Consider the following 23,491-nt stretch of genomic DNA (forward strand, 5'->3'; position numbering starts at 1 on the left):
CTGGTGTTGGCTGTGCCCACTTTTCCTAACCCAAACACACAATTAATCAGTTACTCAATTACCAAGTTTGTGAGCTTTCCAGTGTTTGGCATCAATAATTTGCTTTGAAATGAAACAAATCTGATTGGCTATTTGTGGCTCCACCCGCTTTCTCAATTTGAACCCTAGTCCCCCAATGATCAACTGTACCAGGTTTGAGGCTTGTGCCATTAACAGTGCAAGAATGGCAGCAATGTAAATATTCCCCCTTGAAAATCAATAGGTGTATTTTGATTGGCTTTTCTGAATATTAATCCTAGTCACCCAGCGACCAACTGTGCAAAGTTTGAGAACCCTACCATTAACAGTGTAAGAATGGCTGCAGTTTATATTTTCCCAGTTAAATTTGTATTTGTCTCAGCCCACTTTTTGGTTATGGGAATAAAAAGTATCCTATACTTTATTCCAGGTAAAGTACTATGTGTGTGCCAAATTTCATTCTAATCCGTTCAGCCATTTTTGCGTGATCGAGTAACAAACATCCAAACATCCAAACTTTCCCATTTATAATATTAGCAGGATAGGAGAAACACACAGTGATATTTGAGAAGTGAAATTAAGTATATTGGATTTACAGAAGGTGTACAATAATTGTTTAAAAACAATCAGGCAGGTGCATAAATTTGGGCACCACAAAAAAGCAAGGAAATCAATATTTAGTAGATCCTCCTAATGCAGAAATAACAGCCTCTAAATACTTCCTATAGGTTCTAATGAGAGTCTAGATTCTGGTTGAAGGTATTTTGGACCATTCCTCTTTGAAAAACACCTCTAGTTCATTCAGGTTTGATGGCTTCAGAGCATGGACAGCTCTCTTTAACTTACACCACAGATTTTAAACTATATTCAAGTCTGGGGACTGAGATGGCCATTCCAGAACATTGTACTTGTTCCTCTGCATGAACGCTTTAGTGGATTTTGAGCAGTGTTTAGAGTCGTTGTCCTGTTGAAAGATCCAGCCCCGGCGCAGCTTCAGCTTTGTCACTGATTCCTGGACACTGGTCTCAAGAATCTGCTGATACTGAGTGGAATCCATGCATCCCTCAACTTTGACAAGATTCCCAGTCCCTGCACTAACCACACAGCCCCACATCATGATGGGACCACCACCATATTTTACTGTAGGTAGCAGGTGTTTTTCTCGGAATGCTGTGTTGTTTTTCCTCCATGCATAACGCCCCTTTTTATGCCCAAATAACTCAATTTTAGTTTCATCAGTACATAGCACCATATTCCAAAATGGAGCTGGGTTATCCAAATGTGCTTTAGCATACCTGTTTGTGCTGTGGGCAGAGAAAGGCTTCCTCATCACTCTCGCATACAGCATCTCTTTGTGTAAAGTGCGCCCAATGGTTGCACGATACACAGTGACTCTGACTTTTCTCACCATTCGTCGCGTCTGTCTGTTTGAGATTTTTCTTGGTCTGCCACTTCGAGCCTTAACTTGAACAGCGCGTGTGGTGGTCTACCATTTCTTCAATAATGTTCCTAACTGTGGAAACAGACAACTGAAATCTCTGAGACCGCTTTCTTTATTCTTCCCCAAAACCATGATGGTGAAAAATCTTTATCTCTGTCGCCGCCTCAGACCATACTGCGGCCGAGAGGAGCGATCCCTTACACAACGGTAAATGGTGGTATACAACAGTGCCAGTGCCGTGCATTCATTTGAATAGACATCACTTAACCGACGAGAGCCATGGCTGTTGTTTAGAAACAGTGTGAACTGAGCCTAACAAAAGACGTTACAGCCATCTTTTGTATCCTAAATTTAAAGGAAAGAATGTGCTTAAAAGTTAAATGTACCGTATCGCATACAAGCCGAATTTTTGACCCCCAAAAAGGGGGTCAAAAGTTGGGGGGTCGGCTTGTATGCGAGTCTGGTGCTGGCGATGGTGGTCCGAGCCCCCCGCACTGTCACCCCGCCCCGCCCCCCAAACACCCCCCCCCCCCCGCGGCCGCCGCTACCGCTGCAATTACCTGCCCGGCGCCGCTTCTTCTATTCCCCTCCTGTCCGGCTCCGTAAATCACTGCAGCGCTCTTCACGGCGGCTGCAGTAGAGAGAGAGAGCGGTTCCCATAGCAACCGCTGCTACAGGAAGCCGCGCTCTTCGCTGCTTCCTGTCTGATCACAGCAGCCACCGTGAAGAGTGCTGCTGTCCTACGGAGCCAGAGAGGAGGGGAATAGAAGAAGCGGCGCCTGCTAAGGTAAAAGCAGCGGCGGACGCGGGGGGGAGGCGGGGGGGCACTGGGGCACTACCTAGCGATACTGGGGCACTATACTAGCAATACTGGGGCACTATACTAGCAATACTGGGGCACTATACTAGCTAAACTGGGGCACTATACTAGCTATATTGGGGCACTATACTAGCTATAATGGGCACTATACTAGCTATAATGGGCACTATACTAGCTATAATGGGCACTATACTAGCTATACTGGGGCACTATACTAGCTGCACTGGGCACTATACTAGCTATAATGGGCACTATACTAGCTATAATGGGCACTATACTAGCTATACTGGGGCACTATACTAGCTATACTGGGGCACTATACTAGCTATACTGGGGCACTATACTAGCTATACTGGGCACTATACTAGCTATACTGGGACACTATACTAGCTGCACTGGGCACTATACTAGCTATAATGGGCACTATACTAGCTATAATGGGCACTATACTAGCTATACTGGGGCACTATACTAGCTACACTGGGCACTATATTAGCTATAATGGACACTATACTAGCTATACTGGGCACTATACTAGCTATACTGGGGCACTATGCTAGCTGTACTGGGGCACTATACTAGCTGTACTGGGGCACTATACTAGCTGTACTGGGGCACTATACTAGCTGTACTGGGCACTATACTAGCGATACTGGGGCACACTAGGGGAATAAGGCGGCCAGCATTTCCTACCCCCGTCTTATATGGGAGTCAATCATTTTTTACTGGTTTGTTAAGTAAAAGTGGGGGGGTCGGCTTATATGCGGGTCGGCTTGTATGCGAGTATATACGGTATGTACATAACAAGTGGTGACTAAGAGCTCTCTGCTGTTGTAGTTTGTAGGTTTTATAATTCATGTTTTAAATAGGCATATGAAATGTGTCCCATATTTGTGCCTTTCTCAGGGTGTGTGAGAATAACTGTTGGTCCACCTAAAACATTCCAACTGACTGTCCCTTTACACTCTAGGAAAGGTGGCCCCTTTTAAAGTTTGCAGTAAATGTAGTTGGGGGGAAGGGAGGGGGGGTGGTTGCACACATGATTTTAGGGATGGTTGGAAATGGCCATTTCTGAATATGCGGAAATTCCAATATCTGTCAATGCTGATTTCTGATTTTACGATTTCCAAGGAGATTTTTTTTGTCATTTGTTTTGCATCAGAGAATACAAAAACATGAGAAAAAAATATTAGAATTTGGAACATCTGAATCTTGTGATTGGTATGAAATCGATAATCCGATGTTTGCAGGAAAATTATGCATTCTTTGATTGGTCCAATGCTTCTGAATTCTGTGATTGGGCTAAAATTACAGAGTTGCGGTAAATCGGATTTCCGCGGAATTCCCATTTCCGACTTCCCATCGGAAATGCTAGTTTACAATCGGATATGCGGAAATTTCAATTCTACGGAGTCCAAATGAGCATCCCTACATGATTAATAGTTACACTTCTGGTTATAGCACTCCATGCTCTAATAAATCTTACTTTGCATTATGGAGGGGGTCACCTGGCAGTGGTAGCATGGGGAGGGAGGAAGGCAGAGAAACTCTGCTACACACATTGCATGTAGTGTTATGGCAGACACCCCCAGATGCAGTTAGACCACACTAGAGATAGGGACCATACTGATGGTGGTTTTAACAAAGCGAGCAATATGTGAGTAGGAGGGATGGTAGAGGAGTAAGAAATGAGAATAGAGCCCTACCCAGTCAAGCTTGTATTTTAATAAGATTACTCCAGTTCCGAGCTACTGTACATACTCAAGTAAAAGCTGACATTTTTAATCCTGAAAATAATCCTTAAAAATTGGGTTAGTTTATCCATGAGCCAGGTCCTCCTGGGCAGCCCCAGCATAACCTATCCTCAGATCCTCCTTTCAGCCCCCTATTGCAAAGCACTCATTGGCAGGTGTGGGGGATGCAGAGTGTTCAGTGAGTGGGGGATGCAGAGTGTTCAGTGAGTGGGGGATGAAGAGTGTTCATTGAAAGCATGTCTGTGGCGTATTTATTCCTCTCTGGGTTCCAGTAGCAACTCTCACTTCACTGCAACTTCTGACTTCTTGTGAGAGTTCTGGAACTTACTATCACATGGACGATATCATTGTCATAGCTCTCTTATGACAAATTAGAAAGTGCAGTAAAGATATGAGGGCTGCTAGCAGCCCTCATATCTTTACTGCACTTTCTGACTCGTGAGTCGTGATAAGAGCGCTACAACAATAATAATCTATTGGAATCCAGAGAGGCATAAATAAGCTACAGACATTGCAAATAACATTTTCAATGCTCAAATTACTTGCTGGAAGCTGTCCGTAGTTTGTGAAACATGCACTTTGCTTTCCTACATGCATGCAATCAGTGCTGCTTGCGAAATTTTGCCAAAGTCGCTGCTTTTTTCGAGAGAAAACAGTTGTGAAAATACCTTGTATTTTTCACAATATGGCCAAAGGAAAAAATGTTCTTTCCAATGTGAAAATTCACAGAAAACACAAAAAGTCTGTATTTTTACTGCACACATTTGCGAAAAGCGTAAAACCATTTATTTTAGCGTTAAATAGCGAATAAGGCGAAAAATCACTAAATTATTTTCAATGGTGTTTTCACTTGAAAATTTTGCATTATTTTCCTGAAAATGAATGCAAAAAGAAAATCAGCATTTTTGCTTATCCCTACATGCAATGCGCACGCTGCATAAAGCATGGGGGGTGGGAAGCATCCCTAGATCATAATGCAGGAATTGGTTTACCAGCAAGTGACACTGTTTTGCGAAAGATAGAGATGGCAGTTTGGGAGTTGGCTTATAGGCACACAGGCTTTTTGGTGAGTAGATATGGAATAATAACTGTACAGTGAACCATCAGCACAAATATTTTCATCAGTAATACAATTCAGACACAGAAACGATTTTCCATTTCTATAACATGCTCAGCGCCTTTTCATCAATTAAGCATGAGTGAATTAATCACTGGTAAAATATGTTGAATTTCTTGCGACAATAAAACGCCCCATTTACATTCACAAAATAAGCAATTAAATGGAGATAGAATAGGTCAATTAACACTGAGTAATATTAGCGGGCAGGCCAAGTCAACCGATGAAAACAGGAATAGAGAGATGATGAGCCCTGCAGCAATTTACAAAAATGTTTGTCATTTATTGATTCCCTCTCATTATTATCTTGGTTATATGTTTAGCTAATATAGCTTTTCATTATACTTTGTGTGTTGTTGGAAATGTTAGGGTAATTAATTCATTTTATAGAGCTAGATCACTCAAAACTTGTATTCCTTTGTTGTTGGTGGAGTCTGATTGGTTTAATCATCTGTTGGCTAAAGATGGCCCGAACCTCCTGCGAAATTTCGGTTCGCGTGAACTTTCGCGAACTGCAATAGACTTCAATGGGGAGGCGAACTTTGAAAACTAGAAAAATGTATGCTGGCCACAAAAGTGATGGAAAAGATGTTTCAAGGGGTCTAACACCTGGAGGGGGGCATGGCCGAGTGGGATACATGCCAAAAATCCTGGGGAACAATCTGGATTGGACGCAAAGCAGCGTTTTAAGGGCAGAAATCACATTGAATGCTAAATTGCAGGCCTAAAGTGCTTTAAAACATCTTGCATGTGTATACATCAATCAAGGAGTGTAATTAGAGTACTGCTTCACACTGACACACCAAACTCACTGTGTAATGCACCGCAAACCGCTGTTTGTGTAGTGACGGCCGTGCTGGACTGGTGCGCACCATGGCCAGAGTGCAGGCCGGGGCAGTTTTCAAGCCCATATGGTCGCCGGGCTGTGGTAGCTCAATGATAGAACAACATTGACTGTCAGGTAGGTATATGCAGTGATGGGTATTATAATGTGCACCTGTCTGACTGCCTTATCAACTTTCGATGGTTCTTTCTCTACCATTGTTAAAGCTTACATCTATTTATTTAAATACTTGTTCTGCTTGCTGTTCAGTACCTGCATCAATAAACTTTTATGGAGGGCAAGTCTGCCATTGCGAGTGACCACGGGTAATGGCCGGGGAATCCTGGTTCGATTCCGGTCCGGAGTGGGAGCCTAAGAAACGGCTACCACCACCACACATCCAAGGAAGGCAGCAGGCACACTGTGGGCAAAGGAGCAGGAATGGCTAACACACACATCCAAGCAGGGGCGTTTCTAGGGACCCTGGAGATCAGTGGCACCTGTGGGCACCAGGAGGGGAGGTGGCAAAAAATGGGCGTGGCCATGCGGTGAGTGGGCGTGGCCATGGGTGGGGCCAAATGTACATGAACTTAGCAGCGGTGTAAGCTACGGATAACGGGCCTGCCCATCGAAATATTGGACGGAGCCCCCTGTCCTTTATTTCGATCATTTACAATCAGTATAGGCATAGATCAAAGATGTATACGCACATACAATTTTGATTGGTCAATCACTGACCCCCAATTTCCCACCCCCGTGCAGTAAGTGGGCCAACAGACAATGAATTTTATGAACAGAGCTAAAATTGGCTAATCAAAATTGTATGTGTGTACCAGGCTTTACAGCTAATACTGTACATACTGAAAGTAGCAGGGATCAGCATACAATACAGCTGGTTTACAATCAATAAAGGCACAGAGTAACACCTTACACTGTACACACTGGAGGTAAATCAGCACACAGTGCAAGCACTAGAGAACAGCGTATACTGTACATACTGTAGGCAGCAGAATTCAGCACACTGCAGCTAGCGTGCCAAAAATATGACGATCACGTTGTGTGGCGTGCTTATCGCGCCGCACCAAAAAATGGGTGGGCCATGGACCAGAATATAGGTGTGGTAACGGGTGGAGACAAATTTACATGAACCTAGCAATGGTGGGACATCAGATTAGGACAGTGGTGGCGAACCTTTTGGAGGCCGAGTGCCCAAACTGCAACCCAAAAGTCACTTACCGGTATCTATCGCAAAGTGGCAACAGCAATTTAAACTAAATACTGTACAAACGTTTTAACTCATACATGAACATTATGGAAAATCCAAGTTGAAAATAAACTGTGAAGATAAACAATTTCATCCATCCTACTCCTGAAAAATGTATTCAATTTTTTAGAACCTCCCAGTTTTATTTTCTGTTTTAAAACGCTAAAAAAGTAGGTTTAATGCTATTGTCTCATATGATAAGGATTCAGCTTTTCCCATAGTCTCGCAGTTAGCAATCATGTGACCCCCAACAAGACATATTCAGCAATCATGAGGCCTCCAACAAATCAGGAGGCCCCCAACAAGACAAATTCAGCAATCATGAGGCCTCCAACAAATCATGAGGCCCCCAACAAGACAAATTCAGCAATCATGAGGCCCCCAACAAGACAAATTCAGCAATCATGAGGCCCCCAACAAATCATGAGGCCCCCAACAAGACAAATTCAGCAATCATGAGGCCCCCAACAAATCATAAGGCTCCCAACAAGACACATTCAGCAGTCATGAGGCACATAAATAGACAGCATTTCACATAAATAGGCAGAATGCCCCCTTAATATGGTAGCCCCCCCAAGTTAGGTAGTGAGTGACAGGGACCCCCAGGTTAGCTAGTGAGTGACAGGCGCCTCCAGTTAGGTAGTGAGTGACAGGGACCCCGATAGTGAGTGACAGGGAGCACCTTTAGGTAGTGAGTGAGTGCCAGGGAGCCCCTTTAGGCAGTGAGTGAGTGCCAGGAAGCCCCTTTAGGCAGTGAGTGAGTGCCAGGGAGCCCCTTTAGGCAGTGAGTGAGTGACAGGAAGCCCCTTTAGGCAGTGAGTGAGTGACAGGAAGCCCCTTTAGGCAGTGAGTGAGTGACAGGGAGCCCCTTTAGGCAGTGAGTGAGTGACAGGGAGCCCCTTTAGGCAGTGAGTGAGTGACAGGGAGCCCCTTTAGGGAGTGAGTGAGTGACAGGGAGCCCCTTTAGGGAGTGAGTGAGTGACAGGGAGGCCCTTTAGGGAGTGAGTGAGTGCCAGGGAGCCCCTTTAGTGAGTGAGTGCGTGCCAGGGAGCCCCTTTAGTGAGTGAGTGCGTGCCAGGGAGCCCCTTTAGTGAGTGAGTGCGTGCCAGGGAGCCCCTTTAGGGAGTGAGTGACAGGGTGAGTGACAGGGAGCCCCTTTAGGGAGTGAGTGAGTGACAGGGAGCTCCTTTAGGGAGTGAGTGACAGGGAGCCCCTTTAGGGAGTGAGTGAGTGACAGGGAGCCCCTTTAGGGAGTGAGTGAGTGACAGGGAGCCCCTTTAGGGAGTGAGTGAGTGACAGGGAGCCCCTTTAGGGAGTGGGTGCGTGACAGGGAGCCCCTTTAGGGAGTGGGTGCGTGACAGGGAGCCCCTTTAGGGAGTGGGTGCGTGCCAGGGAGCCCCTTTAGGGAGTGGGTGCGTGCCAGGGAGCCCCTTTAGGGAGTGGGTGCGTGCCAGGGAGCCCCTTTAGGGAGTGGGTGCGTGCCAGGGAGCCCCTTTAGGGAGTGGGTGCATGCCAGGGAGCCCCTTTAGGGAGTGGGTGCGTGCCAGGGAGCCCCTTTAGGGAGTGAGTGAGTGCCAGGGGAGCCCCTTTAGGGAGTGAGTGAGTGCCAGGGGAGCCCCTTTAGGGAGTGAGTGAGTGCCAGGGGAGCCCCTTTAGGGAGTGAGTGAGTGCCAGGGGAGCCCCTTTAGGGAGTGAGTGAGTGCCAGGGGAGCCCCTTTAGGGAGTGAGTGAGTGACAGGGAGCCCCTTTAGGGAGTGAGTGAGTGAGTGACAGGGAGCCCCTTTAGGGAGTGAGTGAGTGCCAGGGAGCCCCTTTAGGGAGTGAGTGAGTGCCAGGGAGCCCCTTTAGGGAGTGAGTGAGTGCCAGGGAGCCCCTTTAGGGAGTGAGTGAGTGCCAGGGGAGCCCCTTTAGGGAGTGAGTGAGTGACAGGGAGCCCCTTTAGGGAGTGAGTGAGTAACAGGTAGCCCCTTTAGGGAGTGAGTGAGTGACAGGGAGCCCCTTTAGGGAGTGAGTGCCAGGGAGCCCCTTTAGGGAGTGAGTGAGTGACAGGGAGCCCCTTTAGGGAGTGAGTGCCAGGGAGCCCCTTTAGGGAGTGAGTGAGTGACAGGGAGCCCCTTTAGGGAGTGAGTGAGTGACAGGTAGCCCCTTTAGGGAGTGAGTGACAGGGAGCCCCTTTAGGGAGTGAGTGAGTGCCAGGGGAGCCCCTTTAGGGAGTGAGTGAGTGCCAGGGGAGCCCCTTTAGGGAGTGAGTGAGTGCCAGGGGAGCCCCTTTAGGGAGTGAGTGAGTGACAGGGAGCCCCTTTAGGGAGTGAGTGAGTGAGTGACAGGGAGCCCCTTTAGGGAGTGAGTGAGTGCCAGGGAGCCCCTTTAGGGAGTGAGTGAGTGCCAGGGAGCCCCTTTAGGGAGTGAGTGAGTGCCAGGGAGCCCCTTTAGGGAGTGAGTGAGTGCCAGGGGAGCCCCTTTAGGGAGTGAGTGAGTGACAGGGAGCCCCTTTAGGGAGTGAGTGAGTGACAGGTAGCCCCTTTAGGGAGTGAGTGAGTGACAGGGAGCCCCTTTAGGGAGTGAGTGCCAGGGAGCCCCTTTAGGGAGTGAGTGAGTGACAGGGAGCCCCTTTAGGGAGTGAGTGCCAGGGAGCCCCTTTAGGGAGTGAGTGAGTGACAGGGAGCCCCTTTAGGGAGTGAGTGAGTGACAGGTAGCCCCTTTAGGGAGTGAGTGAGTGACAGGGAGCCCCTTTAGGGAGTGAGTGAGTGACAGGGAGCCCCTTTAGGGAGTGAGTGAGTGCCAGGGAGCCCCTTTAGGGAGTGAGTGCGTGCCAGGGAGCCCCTTTAGTGAGTGAGTGAGTGAGTGACAGGGAGGCCCCCTCTCTAGCCGCCGCCGCTCCCCCCCCTACCTCTCAGCAGACCTCAGGATCAGCGGCGACCCGACCAGATGTACGAGCGGGCGCTGGACGCACCCGCTCGATATGCGGAAGTGATGTCACTTCCGCATATCAGTGCGGGCGCTGGGTCCTAGCGCCCGCACGATTGGTCGCCGGCTCGCCGCCTGATCCTGAGGTCTGAGACTGTCAGTGACGCGGCGGCTGGAGGGAGCCGCTGAGTCTGACAGAGGGGGCGGCCGGGCGGAGATCCGTGGCACCCCAGGAAAGATTGGGGGCACGTGCCCCCCTAAAACAGGGCTAGCGACGCCCCTGCATCCAAGGAAGGCAGCAGGCATGGCATGCACGTCCCGAGGTAGTGACCAAAAATAACAATACAGGAGGACTTTCGAGGCCCTGCTGTATATGACACTGATAGACTTTACTACCTTTAACGAGAATCTGTTATGGAGGGCAAGTCTGCCATCCATTCAAGTGAAAGGTATGCACTGACTGCCAGGTATAATACAATGTGCAGTCAAAGATGTAGTGAAATGTATGCAGTGACTGCAAACAGCTGTTTGTGTAGTGATGGCCGTGCTGGACTGGGGCGCACTATGACGAGAGTGCAGGTGATGGTGGCTTTCCAGCCCATATGGTCACCGGGCTGAGGTAGCTGAATGACAGAACAGTGACTGTCCAGCTGATCAAATTTAGTCTGTCCACAATGAAGCAACGGCCTTATTATCTTTGGTGTGCCACCCCCCGAGACACTCATATAGCCGTTGGTCATTGCTTCAATGTGATACGCAAGCCCCTTCACCACGGCAAGGTAATGATCACGAAGGGGAATGGGCACATGTACATGCTTTTTGTTTTGTTGTTGCAGCCGCAGTGCAGCCAGAAAAATTAGGCAGGCATGTACATGCACCAGAAAAATTATTCTAGCGGCTGCTTCTAGCAGTGGCCTTAAAAATTCAGGAATCCGCCTGGAGTCCTGGACCCTGTTGGTGGTGGCGGAGAAGCAGTCAAGCGGCCTGCGGGCAGAGGTGCTGTGTGGGAAGCGACTTAGTCTTGGGGCAGGCAGCCAGTCACACGGCGTGCAGGCAGAGATGCTGTGTGTGGGGACTGACTTAGTCTTTGGGTGGGCAGTAGCCCTCCGGGATCCATGCCTCATTCATTTTGATAAAGGTGAGGTACTGAACACTTTTGTGACTTAGGCGACTTCTCTTCTCAGTGACAATGCCTCCAGCTGCGCTGAAGGTCCTTTCTGATAGGACGCTTGAGGCAGGGCAAGACAGAAGTTGGATGGCAAATTGGGACAGCTCTGGCCACAGGTCAAGCCTGCGCACCCAGTAGTCCAAGGGTTCATCGTTGCTCACAGTGTCTACATCCACACTTAAGGCCAGGTAGTCGGATACCTGCAGGTCCAGGCGTTGGTGGAGGATGGATCTGGAAGCACTAAGGCAAGGCATTAGACTAAAGAATGTCCGCTTGTCCGACATCACCGTAAGATCGCTGGAGCGTCCTGTCCTTGCTTGCGTGGACATGGGAGGAGGATTACTGGCAGTGGTACCTTTATTGCATTGTGCTGTGACATCACCCTTATACGCATTGTAAAGCATACTTGCCAGCTTGTTCTGCATTTGCTGCATCCTTTCTGCCTTCTGGTGAGTTGGTAACATGTCTGCCACACTGTGCCTATACCGAGGGTCTAGTAGCATGGCCACACAGTACAGCTCATTGCCCTTGAGTTTTTTTTATACGGGGAAAAATCAATTAACCCTTCGCACACTCACATGCAAATGTTCAAACAAATGCATTCACAGATTTACTCATCCAGGCACAACTGTTATCCCTACTGCTAAATTAAAAGCCAGGGTTTTAGTTCACAGAAGAATGCATTCTTATGCTTAGTCACCTATACTGCGCAGAAGTACCCAGGTAAACATAGGTGTCCTAACTCTGGCCCTGTAACATGCATAGTGCAGACATGCAAACACATTCATTGCATCAAACCTATCAATGGATTAGGAGCACACATCCTAACTTCCTCTCCTGGGAAAGACAGTGCATCATTACCAATCGCACAAGGGAGCTAATTTTATGTGTCCATGTGCACTATGCGCATACACCAGCATAAGCTGTCTGCATGCTGACAAACATACAGGGGAAGGGGGGAGTGCACCGAATTAGACCCTAGCCACAGGGGTCAATGATAAGAATAAACATACAAATATCCAGGCACATCGCCTCTAGTTAGGACATTAAATAAATTTTTAGGGAAAGGGAGGTGCTGAAGGGGGTGTGGCTAGAAACAGCAAAAATCAATTAACCCTTCGCACACTCACATGCAAATGTTCAAACAAATGCATTCACAGATTTACTCATCCAGGCACAACTGTTATCCCTACTGCTAAATTAAAAGCCAGGGTTTTAGTTCACAGAAGAATGCATTCTTATGCTTAGTCACCTATACTGCGCAGAAGTACCCAGGTAAACATAGGTGCATCGCACTGTCTTTCCCAGGAGAGGAAGTTAGGATGTGTGCTCCTAATCCATTGATAGGTTTGGTGCAATGAATGTGTTTGCATGTCTGCACTATGCATGTTACAGGGCCAGAGTTAGGACACCTATGTTTACCTGGGTACTTCTGCGCAGTATAGGTGACTAAGCATAAGAATGCATTCTTCTGTGAACTAAAACCCTGGCTTTTAATTTAGCAGTAGGGATAACAGTTGTGCCTGGATGAGTAAATCTGTGAATGCATTTGTTTGAACATTTGCATGTGAGTGTGCGAAGGGTTAATTGATTTTTGCTGTTTCTAGCCACACCCCCTTCAGCACCTCCCTTTCCCTAAAAATTTATTTAATGTCCTAACTAGAGGCGATGTGCCTGGATATTTGTATGTTTTTTATACGGGGGTCCCTCAACAGGCTGGACAGCATGAAAGACGCCATCTGCACAAAGTTGGATCCAGACGTACTCTCCATCTCCTCTTGCTCTTCCTCAGTGACGTCAGGTAAGTCCTCCTCCTCCCCCCAGCCACGAACAATACCACAGGAACGTCGAATAGCAAAAGCCCCCTGCGAAGCCTGCTGCAGTTGTTCTTCTGCTGCCGCCTCTTCCTCCTCCAAAGAAACACCTTCCTCATCATCCGAGTCTGACTCCTCTTCCCCACACGACTCTTCCTCCTCCTCCCCCCTCTGTGCTGCCGCAGGTGTTGAGGAAACATCTGATTCTGATGAAAATTGCTCCCACAACTGTTCCTGCCGTAACTGTTCCTCTTCACGCTTCTCCACAGCTTGATCCACCACTCTACGCACGGCACACTCCAGGAAGTAAGCGTACAAGATCAAGTCGCTGATGGTGCCTTCACTGCGACTCACCAGGTTGGTCACCTCCTCAAACGGCTGCATGAGCCTGCATGCATTTCGCATCAATGTCCAGGTCGGGAGCCAGAACATCCCCATCTACCTAGATTGTGTCCTTCTACTGAAATTGTAGAGGTACTGGGTGATGGCTTTCTCCTGTTCTAGCAGGTGAGAGAACATGACCAGGGTTGAACTCCAGCGAGTCGGGCTATCACATATCAAGCGTCTCACCGGCAACTTGTTTGTCCGCTGAATGTTAGTTTAGCATGCCATGGCCGTGTAAGACCACCTGAAATGCCCACACAACTTCCTGGCCTGCTTCAGGATGTCCTCTAAGCCTGGGTACTTTGACACACATCTTTGAATAACTAGATTCAACACATGTACCATGCAGGGTACATGTGTCAGCTTTCCCAAATTCAAAACGGAAAGGAGATTGCTGCCGTTGTCCCACACCACCACGTACCTGGCATGCAGCATAGGCCCTGGGGAGATGGGGCTGTGTAGCTGGAGAGGAGATTGTAGCACTAGTAGAGTTGAACTGCCACTCAGCCAATTAGGAGGAGGATGATGACAGCGAAGAGGATGTAGCAGGAGGAGAGGAGGTGGCAGGAGGCCTGCATGCAAGCCGTGGAGATGTCACAAGTTGGTCCGCTGCATAGCCACGTACTCCCTGCTTGCCATCGGTCACCAGGTTGACCTAATGGGCTGTGTAAGTAATGTAGTGGCCCTGACCGTGCTTGGCAGACCAGGCATCCGTAGTCAGGTGAACCCTTGACCCAACACTGTGTGCCAGAGATGACACCACTTGCCTCTCAACTTCACGGTACAGTTTGGGTATCGCCTTTTTAGAGAAATAATTTCAGCCTGGCATCTTCCACTGTGGTGTCCCAATGGTCACATATTTTCGGAAGGCCTCAGAGTCCACCAGCTGGTATGGTAACAGCTGGTGAGCTAACAGTTCCACCACGCCAGCTGTCAGATGCCGGGCAAGGGGGTGACTGGCAGTAACTGGCTTCTTCTGCTCAAAGATTTCCTTCACGGACACCTGGCTGCTGTGGGCAGAGGAGCAGGAACCGCTCAAGGGCAGAGGCAGAGTGGAGGAGGGTGGCTGTGAAGGTGCAAGGGAGAAAGTGGCTGAAGATGCTGCACCTTAAGAAGGAAGAGGAGAAGGAGGGTGGCTTTTCTTTTGTGTGCTGCTTTTGCTCAGGTGCTCTTCCCATTGCAGTTTGTGCCTTTTCTCCATGTGCCTTCGTAAGGCAGTTGTCCCTACGTGGGTGTTGACCTTTCCACGGCTCAATTTTTGGAGGCAGAGAGAGCAGATGGTATTGCTCCGATCTGAGGCAGACACATAAAAAAATTTCCAAACCGCTGAGCCCCCCCTGGGGTGATGGCACTACGGTGGCATCAGCAGTTGACGTTGAATGGCATGTTGGCTGGCTGTCCATAGGTGGCGATACATGGCGCCGGACACTGCCACCAGCTATTTCTGACAACAAGCTCCCCCTGCTTCTTTCAGCAATTCGTCTCCTCCTACTCCTCTCTGACTCCCCATCTGAACTGTCCCCCTGTTCATCTCCTCTATTGGGAACATACGTGGGATCCATATCATCGTCATCATCATAATCATCCTGCCCAGCTTCGGTTGCCTCAGACACCTCAAAAACTGCACCAACAGCAGGTACTTCATCATCTTCAAACGTTACGTCCATAGTGTCGCCGCCTAACTCAGACATATGAGGTGGTGTAACTTGCTTAGCACCTTCATCTGGTTGTAACAATAATGGCTGTGAATCAGTGAATTCCCCACCAATTTACTCCTAAGAAGTGTCAAATGCAATGGATGTGGTGCTTGTAGTAGCGCTGGTGGCTGCGAAAGATGAGGTGTTCTGTGTTAAATAGTCAACCATGTCCTGACAATCTTGGGAGTTGATGGGACGTGCCTAGTGTTGGGCGAACAGTGTTCGCCACTGTTCGGGTTCTGCAGAACATCACCCTGTTCGGGTGATGTTCGGGTTCGGCCGAACACCTGATGGTGTTCGGCCAAACTGTTCGGCCATATGGCCGAACTAAGAGCGCATGGCCGAACGTTACCCGAACGTTCGGCTAGCGCTGTGATTGGCCGAACGGGTCACGTGTAGTGTTGGGCGAACATCTAGATGTTCGGGTTCGGGCCGAACATGGCCGAACTCCGAACATAATGGAAGTCAATGGGGACCCGAACTTTCGTGCTTTGTAAAGCCTCCTTACATGCTACATACCCCAAATTTACAGGGTATGTGCACCTTGGGAGTGGGTACAAGAGGAAAAAATTTTTTTGCAAAAAGAGCTTATAGTTTTTGAGAAAATCGATTTTAAAGTTTCAAAGGGAAAACTGTCTTTTAAATGCGGGAAATGTCTGTTTTCTTTGCACAGGTAACATGCTTTTTGTTGGCATGCAGTCATAAATGTAATACATATAAGAGGTTCCAGGAAAAGGGACCGGTAACGCTAACCCAGCAGCAGCACACGTGATGGAACAAGAGGAGGGTGGCGCAGGAGGAGAAGGCCACGCTTTGAGACACAACAACCCAGGCCTTGCATGAGGACAAGAAGCGTGCGGATAGCAATTTGCATTTTGTCGCCATGCAGTCATAAATGTAATACAGATGAGAGGTTCAATAAACAGGGACCGGAAACGCTAACCCATCACAGATGTTCATTATTCATGTTACTTGGTTGGGGTCCGGGAGTGTTGCGTAGTCGTTTCCAATCCAGGATTGATTCATTTTAATTTGAGTCAGACGGTCTGCATTTTCTGTGGAGAGGCGGATACGCCGCCGATCTGTGACGATGCCTCCGGCAGCACTGAAACAGCGTTCCGACATAACGCTGGCTGCCGGGCAAGCCAGCACCTCTATTGCGTACATTGCCAGTTTGTGCCAGGTGTCTAGCTTCGATACCCAATAGTTGAAGGGTGCAGATGGATTGTTCAACACAGCTACGCCATCTGACATGTAGTCCTTGACCATCTTCTCCAGGCGATCGGTGTTGGAGGTGGATCTGCACGCTTGCTGTTCTGTGTGCTGCTGCATGGGTGTCAGAAAATTTTCCCACTCCAAGGACACTGCCGATACCATTCCCTTTTGGGCACTAGCTGCGGCTTGTGTTGTTTGCTGCCCTCCTGGTCGTCCTGGGTTTGCGGAAGTCAGTCTGTCGGCGTACAACTGGCTAGAGGAGGGGGAGGATGTCAATCTCCTCTCTAAAGTCTCCACAAGGGCCTGCTGGTATTCTTCCATTTTGACCTGTCTGGCTCTTTCTTCAAGCAGTTTTGGAACATTGTGTTTGTACCGTGGATCCAGAAGGGTATAAACCCAGTAATTGGTGTTGTCCAGAATGCGCACAATGCGTGGGTCGCGTTCAATGCAGTCCTAGGCCGAAGAGGTCATAGCCTAGGGTCACAAAACCTGTTTATTGGGCAATTTCAATGGTGGCGAGTCTGACGTACATAAATCGCAGCAATGGCCGTTAGCAACGTCTGAATCTCACGAAATGTCTCATGCAGGTAGAAGACATATTGTTAGACTTGGGCTCCAAAGATGGGTTCCCTACATCTCTGCAAACCAGAGTTACAGGGCTCCAAATTTGGTAAAATCCCCCATAGGCTTTCATTGGGCCTTCTATTTACAGTTCCAAAATCTCACATCTTTTCAAAGGGCAATTACTCAGCAGTGGCAAATTTTCTAGCATTGTAGGGACCCTTAGGGGGAACATGACTGGTGAGTTTCGGGCCCCTAGGCCGAAGAGGTCATAGCCTAGGGTCACAAAAACCTGTTTATTGGGGCTATTTCAATGGTAGTGATGGTGACGTACATAAATCGCAGCAATGGCCGTTAGCAAAGTCTGAATCTCACGAAATGTCTCATGCAGGTAGAAGACATATTGTTAGACTTGGATTCCAAAGATGGGGTCCCTACATCTCTGCAAACCAGAGTTACAGGGGTCCAAAATTGGTAAAATCCCCCATAGGATTTCATTGGCTCCCTATTTCACTTTCCAAAATCTCACATCTTTTCAAAGGGCAATGGCTCAGCAGTACCAAATTTTCTAGCATTGTAGGGACCCTTAGGGGGAACATGACTGGTGAGTTTCGGGCCCCTAGGCCGAAGAGGTCATAGCCTAGGGTCACAAAAACCTGTTTATTGGGGCTATTTCAATGGTAGTGATGGTGACGTACATAAATCGCAGCAATGGCCGTTAGCAAAGTCTGAATCTCACGAAATGTCTCATGCAGGTAGAAGACATATTGTTAGACTTGGATTCCAAAGATGGGGTCCCTACATCTCTGCAAACCAGAGTTACAGGGGTCCAAAATTGGTAAAATCCCCCATAGGATTTCATTGGCTCCCTATTTCACTTTCCAAAATCTCACATCTTTTCAAAGGGCAATGGCTCAGCAGTACCAAATTTTCTAGCATTGTAGGGACCCTTAGGGGGAACATGACTGGTGAGTTTCGGGCCCCTAGGCCGAAGAGGTCATAGCCTAGGGTCACAAAAACCTGTTTATTGGCTATTTCAATGGTAGTGATGGTGACGTACATAAATCGCAGCAATGGCCGTTAGCAAAGTCTAAATCTCACGAAATGTCTCATGCAGGTAGAAGACATATTGTTAGACTTGGATTCCAAAGATGGGGTCCCTACATCTCTGCAAACCAGAGTTACAGGGGTCCAAAATTGGTAAAATCCCCCATAGGATTTCATTGGCTCCCTATTTCACTTTCCAAAATCTCACATCTTTTCAAAGGGCAATGGCTCAGCAGTACCAAATTTTCTAGCATTGTAGGGACCCTTAGGGGGAACATGACTGGTGAGTTTCGGGCCCCTAGGCCGAAGAGGTCATAGCCTAGGGTCACAAAAACCTGTTTATTGGGGCTATTTCAATGGTAGTGATGGTGACGTACATAAATCGCAGCAATGGCCGTTAGCAAAGTCTGAATCTCACGAAATGTCTCATGCAGGTAGAAGACATATTGTTAGACTTGGATTCCAAAGATGGGGTCCCTACATCTCTGCAAACCAGAGTTACAGGGGTCCAAAATTGGTAAAATCCCCCATAGGATTTCATTGCCTCCCTATTTCACTTTCCAAAATCTCACATCTTTTCAAAGGGCAATGGCTCAGCAGTACCAAATTTTCTAGCATTGTAGGGACCCTTAGGGGGAACATGACTGGTGAGTTTCGGGCCCCTAGGCCGAAGAGGTCATAGCCTAGGGTCACAAAAACCTGTTTATTTGGGCTATTTCAATGGTAGTGATGGTGGCGTACATAAATCTCAGCCATGGCCGTTAGCAACGTCTGAATCTCACGAAATGTCTCATGCAGGTAGAAGACATATTGTTAGACTTAGATTCCAAAGATGGGGTCCCTACATCTCTGCAAACCAGAGTTACAGGGGTCCAAAATTGGTAAAATCCCCCATAGGCTTTCATTGGGCCTCCTATTTACCGTTCCAAAATCTCACACCATTTCAAAGGGCAATGGCTCAGCAGTGGCAAAACTCACCAGTCATGATCCCCCTAAGGGTCCCTACAATGCTAGAAAATTTGGTACTGCTGAGCCATTGCCCTTTGAAAAGATGTGAGATTTTGGAAAGTGAAATAGGGAGCCAATAAAATCCTATGGGGGATTTTACCAATTTTGGACCCCTGTAACTCTGGTTTGCAGAGATGTAGGGACCCCATCTTTGGAATCCAAGTCTAACAATATGTCTTCTACCTGCATGAGACATTTCGTGAGATTCAGACTTTGCTAACGGCCATTGCTGCGATTTATGTACGTCACCATCACTACCATTGAAATAGCCCCAATAAACAGGTTTTTGTGACCCTAGGCTATGACCTCTTTGGCCTAGGGGCCCGAAACTCACCAGTCATGTTCCCCCTAAGGGTCCCTACAATGCTAGAAAATTTGGTACTGCTGAGCCATTGCCCTTTGAAAAGATGTGAGATTTTGGAAAGTGAAATAGGGAGCCAATGAAATCCTATGGGGGATTTTACCAATTTTGGACCCCTGTAACTCTGGTTTGCAGAGATGTAGGGACCCCATCTTTGGAATCCAAGTCTAACAATATGTCTTCTACCTGCATGAGACATTTCGTGAGATTCAGACTTTGCTAACGGCCATTGCTGCGATGTATGTACGTCACCATCACTACCATTGAAATAGCCCCAATAAACAGGTTTTTGTGACCCTAGGCTATGACCTCTTCGGCCTAGGGGCCCGAAACTCACCAGTCATGTTCCCCCTAAGGGTCCCTACAATGCTAGAAAATTTGCCACTGCTGAGTAATTGCCCTTTGAAAAGATGTGAGATTTTGGAACTGTAAATAGGAGGCCCAATGAAAGCCTATGGGGGATTTTACCAAATTTGGAGCCCTGTAACTCTGGTTTGCAGAGATGTAGGGAACCCATCTTTGGAGCCCAAGTCTAACAATATGTCTTCTACCTGCATGAGACATTTCGTGAGATTCAGACGTTGCTAACGGCCATTGCTGCGATTTATGTACGTCAGACTCGCCACCATTGAAATTGCCCAATAAACAGGTTTTGTGACCCTAGGCTATGACCTCTTCGGCCTAGGACTGCATTGAACGCGACCCACGCATTGTGCGCATTCTGGACAACACCAATTACTGGGTTTATACCCTTCTGGATCCACGGTACAAACACAATGTTCCAAAACTGCTTGAAGAAAGAGCCAGACAGGTCAAAATGGAAGAATACCAGCAGGCCCTTGTGGAGACTTTAGAGAGGAGATTGACATCCTCCCCCTCCTCTAGCCAGTTGTACGCCGACAGACTGACTTCCGCAAACCCAGGACGACCAGGAGGGCAGCAAACAACACAAGCCGCAGCTAGTGCCCAAAAGGGAATGGTATCGGCAGTGTCCTTGGAGTGGGAACATTTTCTGACACCCATGCAGCAGCACACAGAACAGCAAGCGTGCAGATCCACCTCCAACACCGATCGCCTGGAGAAGATGGTCAAGGACTACATGTCAGATGGTGTAGCTGTGTTGAACAATCCATCTGCACCCTTCAACTATTGGGTATCGAAGCTAGACACCTGGCACAAACTGGCAATGTACGCAATAGAGGTGCTGGCTTGCCCGGCAGCCAGCGTTATGTCGGAACGCTGTTTCAGTGCTGCCGGAGGCATCGTCACAGATCGGCGGCGTATCCGCCTCTCCACAGAAAATGCAGACCGTCTGACTCAAATTAAAATGAATCAATCCTGGATTGGAAACGACTACGCAACACTCCCGGACCCCAACCAAGTAGCATGAACAATGAACATCTGTGATGGGTTAGCGTTTCCGGTCCCTGTTTATTGAACCTCTCATCTGTATTACATTTATGACTGCATGGCGACAAAATGCAAATTGCTATCCGCACGCTTCTTGTCCTCATGCAAGGCCTGGGTTGTTGTGTCTCAAAGCGTGGCCTTCTCCTCCTGCGCCACCCTCCTCTTGTTCCATCACGTGTGCTGCTGCTGGGTTAGCGTTACCGGTCCCTTTTCCTGGAACCTCTTATATGTATTACATTTATGACTGCATGCCGACAAAAAGCATGTTACCTGTGCAAAGAAAACAGACATTTCCCGCATTTAAAAGACAGTTTTCCCTTTGAAACTTTAAAATCGATTTTCTCAAAAACTATAAGCTCTTTTTGCTAAAAAATTTTTTCCTCTTGTACCCACTCCCAAGGTGCACATACCCTGTAAATTTGGGGTATGTAGCATGTAAGGAGGCTTTACAAAGCACAAAAGTTCGGGTCCCCATTGACTTCCATTATGTTCGGAGTTCGGGTCGAACACCCGAACATCGCGGCCATGTTCGGCCTGTTCGGCCCGAACCCGAACATCTAGATGTTCGCCCAACACTAGACGTGCCTTCTTCTGAGCATTGTACTTTGGTCGAGGGCCGCACGAAATCACATCAACATGACCTCGCACAGATCTGCTGAGTGGCCTTCCTCTGGGTCTGCCTCTACCTCTGCCTGTTTTGTCCGTTGTGTCCATATAGGGGGGAAGAAGTGAAAGGTATGCACTGATCTGACTAATACAATGTGCAGTCACACAGGTGCAGTTATCAGGTATGCACGGAGTGGTATATCACACTGCGTACACTCACGTAGGTAGGTGCATGCACTGAACACAACAGGTAGGTGTATGCAGTGATGAGGTGGGTGCACTGAACACAACAGGTAGGTATATGCAGTGATGGGTTTTACAATGTGTGTGCACCTGTCACACACAGACAGGTAGCGGACAGGCACAATGACACTGTGTGTGCTCAACTCACGTAGGTAGGTGGGTGCACTGTGAACAACAGGTAGGTAGGTATATGCAGTGATGGGTATTACAAAGTGCACCTGTTACATACAGACAGGTAGCGGACAGGCACAGTGACACTGCGTGCGCTCAACTTACGTAGGTAGGTGGGTGCACTGTGAACAGGTAGGTAGGTATATGCAGTAATGGGTATTACAATGTGCACCTGTCACACACAGACAGGTAGCGGACAGGCACAGTGACACTGCGTGGTGCTCAGCTCACATAGGTAGGTGGGTGCACTGTGAACAGGTAGGTATATACAGTGGGTATTACAATGTGCACCTGACACACACACAGGTAGTCACTGAATGTGCTGGGCCTGGCAGTGGCACACACACAGTATGAATTATCAAGACTGTCTATGCAACACAAGTGTCAGTGGGACACACAGAAAAAAAAATAGATCACGAGAACAAGATTAGCTCTCAAAAGAGCTGTTGTGGGGTTCTATTTTAGCAATAAGAATCAGCAAGGAGTAAGCTAACAAGCCTACAAGAGCCTAACTAATCTTTCCCTATGAGAGTCTGCAGCAGCAGTAGCAGCTGTCCCTTCTCTATTTACTGCAGGCACACAAGTGAGTAAAATGGCCGGCGGTGCCTGTCTTTTATAAGGGGGGAGTGGCTCCAGGAGGGAGTGTAGCCTGATTGGCTACAATGTGCCTGCTGACTGTGATGTAGAGGGTCAAAGTTGACCCTAATGGTGCACTATGGGGGCGAACCAAACTTCCAGAAAAGTTTGCAGTTCTCTGTGATCGCGAACCCCAGAAGTTTGCCAGGAACTATTAGCCGGCGAACCGTTCGGGCCATCTCTACTGTTGGCTTGTGTCTTGTGTCTTAAGAGAGTCTGAAGCAGCAAGATATCCTCACTATAGTTTCTAAAATAAAGGAAAAGTCCAGGAAACAAGAGGGAAGTACCCAGGCTAGCTGACCTGAGAACTGAGGTGGCCCTTGTAGGGTTAAAGCGGACCTAAACTCTTGCACAGGACACAAGGAAAACCTATAGAAATGCACCCTGTGTGTATTTAGAGAGTTTAGCCCGTCTAATTCCCTCTCATCTTTGACTATCCACAAGTTATATTTTGATCCCTCAGCTATTTCAGCCGACTGCCACGGCAGAGAGGTAATTGGTGAATACAAGATGTTAACAATATGTCTGCTTCCATGAAAGCAGGAAGTAGAAATACTACAGATGTTTTTCTGTGAAGGTTGTTATGCTGTTGCATATCTTATAGAGCAGAGAGGAAGTTTATGTCCACTTTAACATGGAAAAGAGATGACATAGACTCAATCAGATGAATGTGTATAGATACATTGGGGCAAAATAAAAGCTTGGCAAATTAGCTTTGTATCCCTACATCTGTTGAAAGGATACAATAACATAACAAATGAAGGAATGGAGATTTTTACGACCTATTTAGAAAAAGCAATCTTCACAGTCAGAACATGTTATGCCACCTAAAAAAAATGTGCATACTCACCTGTGGAGGGGGAAGGCTCTGGATCCTATAGAGCCTTCCCAGTCCACCTCAAGCTGGGAACGCTCTAGGCAGGCCTGGATTTACCTCACAGGAGCCTATAGGCACAGATGTCCTGGCACCTTAGACTTTACACTCCACGGATTTACAACCCCCCACTGAACTGAACAGCAAGTGTG

Source organism: Hyperolius riggenbachi, chromosome 6 (assembly GCF_040937935.1).
Source record: "Hyperolius riggenbachi isolate aHypRig1 chromosome 6, aHypRig1.pri, whole genome shotgun sequence".
Lineage (NCBI taxonomy): Eukaryota > Metazoa > Chordata > Amphibia > Anura > Hyperoliidae > Hyperolius > Hyperolius riggenbachi.